General features: G+C 30.0%; 1 long non-coding RNA gene across 1 annotated transcript; it reads right to left on the minus strand.

Moving 5' to 3' along the window:
- Positions 1 to 322: 322 nt before the first annotated feature.
- On the minus strand, positions 323 to 3,363 carry LOC105775244 (uncharacterized). Its single transcript, XR_008190216.1, has 3 exons — positions 2,507 to 3,363; positions 1,285 to 1,571; positions 323 to 571 (listed from the first exon to the last, which is right to left on the minus strand). It is a non-coding gene; the product is annotated as an uncharacterized LOC105775244 (long non-coding RNA).
- Between the last annotated feature and the right edge of the window lie 1,248 nt (positions 3,364 to 4,611).

Consider the following 4,611-nt stretch of genomic DNA (forward strand, 5'->3'; position numbering starts at 1 on the left):
AACAAGACCTTTAGTGGCATTTTTCCCACAAACGCCGCTATAGAACAAGACCTTTAACGGCGCTTTTTCCACAAACGCCGCTAAAGAACATGACCTTTAAAAAATATTTTAATTAAATAATATTTATTTCTATTATAAATAATAAATTATGTTTTATTTTTGAAACTTAAACTTTAAACTATATACATTTTAAGGATAAAAAATATTAATTAAATTAAATTTTCTATTAAAATTTTAACTTTAAAACTAAAAATAAAAATTAATGAATTTAAATTTATAATTTATATATTATGTTTAAATAAATGAGTAATCTACCTCACAGCTCATCTGATCTATATTAACTCGGCCAATTATAAAAAAAGCTACAAAACACGTAATAATTAACAATCATGGTTAAAGAAAATAGTACACAAGGTAGCTACAAAACTCTGTTTCAATAACACCAAATTCCAGTTCTAACTAAGATAAACGACCATGGAATGCAACATTAAATAACATTCCACTTGAAGAAGTGCTAAGCCTTGGCTTTTCCAGCTTGAAGAGATTGAATCCACTGCTACACCTTTAATATCTAAAGGATGCAAAACCAAATGATCAAATAAACCAACAAACTTGGTAAACAAGAGAGATATTAAAAATAAAAAATATATATTAGATACATACATATATATCTATATCGTTAGACACGTTAAAGATGTTAAAAAGATGTAAACATATGATAAAGACTTCTAAACTAAACCCAAACTCTTAGACACGTTACCGAGATTTAGCATGGGTATATTAGATACATACATACATACATATATCTATATCTATATATAATACAAGTATATTAAAAAAATTAAAACTTCTTGTCATATATTTAAAACATCATACCTTATTTCTAAATATATATAAAAAAATAGAGAGTGAAGATTTAATAAATTAGACTAGCAAAGTTCAGAGCCTGTATACACGGTATTATGTAACATATATGATAGAACATTCAGCTATAAGATTAAGCGCAAAAAAAATAGAAGGAAAGCTGAAGCAAATGCATATTATTTTCGGGAACCATATGCAAAGAATATCATTAATTCGATTTCAATTCCAATCCGACTAATTTCTTAACCAAGATGGGAGACGATGATTCAAGAGAATTTACAAGGAAAAAGGACAAAACTAAAGCCAAAACAATAATAGGTGACTGTAGACTCTGCTCACTAAAGCTCATATATTTGTGGCCAAAATTAAAAAGAAGACATTACTTGCTACAAACTCATATATGGTCGATATAAAACTCACCGTTATGAACCAATAACGAGACCTTCCCGAGCGATGTTTGTTGTCACACGAAGCACTGCTTGCGCACTTAAAGGAGAGAACTTTGACAGACAAAAGTTCTCCCAAGAGCCCATCTCTGGATTCTCAGATACTACAGTTGAGAGACCGTGGGACTTCTCATATACAATTTGCAGCTCCAAAAGAAGGGTTCGAGCAGCTTCCTGTGACTCTGGGAGCTGGTCGCTTAGTTGGGATGCAGCTACTTGTATCAATTTGTCAATTCCATATTATTTAATTCCCTCAACACCCTGATAAAATCAAATGAATAAAAAAAGAAAATTCATAAAATACGACAGGACATCTATCAAATCCTATAAAATAAAGCAAACAATCATGAAAATAAGTGAACAAGGATATCAGAGGTTGATATCCAAATAATCATCAGTATGCATGAAAAAGTGGTGGGATAAAAAGGAAAAAAAAACAGTAGCTTTGTAAACCATATATACCAAAAATACCCATATATAGCTAGACGCTAACTCCTTTAAATGAACTTAGTTAATAGAAATCTATATGAACTATGTTGCTGCAAATATAGCAAACAACGGTACCATCCAAACCAATGAAACAAATTGAACATGATTAAGACTGGAAAAAAAATGGACTTCCTTCCAGATAAATAAAATAGCAGTAAGCATATCAGATCCCAACTGCCTACCAGACGTGGAACAGTACGACCATAGTACCCCTTGAACTTGAATCTGTAAAACAAGCCCTACCAAGCACATATTTACAATACACTAATTCTCAACAAAATATTAGAAACAATATCTTCTATTATTAAAATAACCAATCTAATACTCGAGTATTGACCCATCAAAAGACTCCTTCCAAAAGAATCACCCACTAAGTAACAGTATTCAAATTATAATTTCACGTTTTTAATTTACCAAGATAAAAATTTGTGCAGTATATTCTTCGTTCTCATTTAATGCCTCTTTTAAATTTACATAGTTAAGAACATACCCTGAAATTACCCACCTTTCACTGATTTTTTGTTTCCTCGATCTTTGATTAATATCATTAATTAAATTTGAAAACGTACGAATTGTATGAATCTTGAAAATTAAGGAACAGAATGCACATTAGAATGAGGAACAGAATGCACTAGTCAAATTAAATCTAAGACACCCGATTCTCTAGTCTTTCTAGTCAGATAACCAAGTAAGAATTGGAGACTTACAGCATACTATGCATTCTTTCCTTATGGAATACTGATAATCGACGAACATTATTGAGTGTTTCAACAACCAGAATCCAATCTTTAGAGTCAAGTCCAGGTTAAACGGTGGTCCTAGGTTTCCATTTTCGGATCCACATGATTTAGTATGAGCCCTTCTGAGAGGAAACAAATGAAAGGCAAAGTGAAAGAGAAACAAAAAGGTATACAAGAAACTATTAGCAAACTGAAGAAACAGGTATCCTTATGTCATTTACCTTATTAAAACCATCAATATCAGAGGCTTCCAGTATCATTCTGTTATTTATCATTGTTGTATTTAACCAACAGAGAAGGGAAAACAAGAAGTATCAATTGGGCAAAGTTATTTTAAGATATAAAACACAGAAACATTACAGAACAGTAGAAATCTCCTCGGGGGTTGTGGAAATGGATTTTGAAGTCACTCCCCAATTCCCCAATACCAGTTTCTTATGGCAGAGCAAAAATCACTATTCCTTTCTAAGGTGTCCTAATCCATAAATCTTTTGGCTGCAATTGAAAAGTATTAGCAGAGAGTACTGGTATTAACAAAATCGTATCACTTTAAGAGATAAAATCACCATTAAATTCTTAGTTTTTGGATGCTTTGCTGTAGAGAACAAAACTCCTGAGATGAGAAAAACTCAGCCATTGTCGTATCCGTAAGAAATTACTGGGTTTTCATTTGTTTCCTCTTACTGAACTGATAATCGACGAACATTCTGCTCCTGGTCCTGGGTTTCCATTTTCGGATCCACATGATTTAGTATGAGCCCTTCTGAAAGGTATGCGAAAAGAGGGAGAGAGGGGAAGATGATAATGAAACGGTGGTGGCAGAGAGAAACACTTAGGTATTTTAAGGATACCAATTTTAGGGGGGAAAATTTCAGGGTTTTAGGGGGAATTTTAAGATAAAACGGCGTCATTTTTAAAAGTGAAATTATTTTTTGTGGCGTTTTTAAAAAAACGCCACTATTACTTATCTTTTGCGGCGTTTTTATAAAAAACACCGCAAAAAATTATTTTATTTTAAACAAAATAACATTTTAATAAGAAAACAAATGATAAAATGACTGTAATTAATTATTAAGTTAGAATTATCTAAATTAAATAATTACCTATATACCTATATCATTTTATTTTGTATTTTTTCTTATAATTTGGTCCTATCCAAATTAAATAATTACCTATATATCCATATCAAATATATCAAATGGTTTAGATTAAATATTTTTAAATATAAAAGTATTAATTAATTGTATAAAATTGTATCATTTAATAAATATCAAATAAACCTTAAACCCTAAATTAGCCTTTCAATATACATAAAGTCTATCTGTTATATATCTCTTAAATAATATAAACTATACTCATAATTTTAATATAATAAAATTATTATTATCTCTTTTACAATTATATAAAAACATATTTAATATAAAAATTAATAAAAACTAATTAATCTAAACCCTAACCCGACCCTTGAATCCCTAAATCCTAACCACTAAATCCCTAACTCTTAACCCCTAACTACTAACCCCTAAACCTTAAATCTCAACCCTTAAACGATAATCCCTAAATCCATATATAATTATTTGATCACGGCCGGGGCAAGGCAAAATACGTAAAAAACTGAACTGGATAAAAAAACTGAACCGAGCACTAAAAATACTGAACCAAGATGGGATAAGATGGGGATATCCTTGGATATAGCTTATATCGATTTTGAAGAACCAAATCTTCACACGATTTTGAAGAACCAAACTAATATTATCTCTTTTACAATTATATAAGAAATTAATTAATATATAAATTAGAAAACACTAGTTAATCTAATCCCTAAACCTTAAACTTAAACCCTAAAACCCTAAACCCATAAACCCTTAACACATAACCTTTAAACCTTAATACTATCTCTTTTACGATTATATAAGAAATTATTTAATATATAAACTAAAAAAATCAGTAATGTATCCAAAAAACTTTAAAATTATTTTAAATAATAGTATTTTAATTTTTCCATTTTTAACAAATATTTTAAATTATTTTAAATCCCTGAGCATTAGCGGCGCTTTCTTAAAAACGCCGCC

The sequence above is a fragment of the Gossypium raimondii genome, chromosome 10 (genome assembly GCF_025698545.1).
Source record: "Gossypium raimondii isolate GPD5lz chromosome 10, ASM2569854v1, whole genome shotgun sequence".
NCBI lineage: Eukaryota > Viridiplantae > Streptophyta > Magnoliopsida > Malvales > Malvaceae > Gossypium > Gossypium raimondii.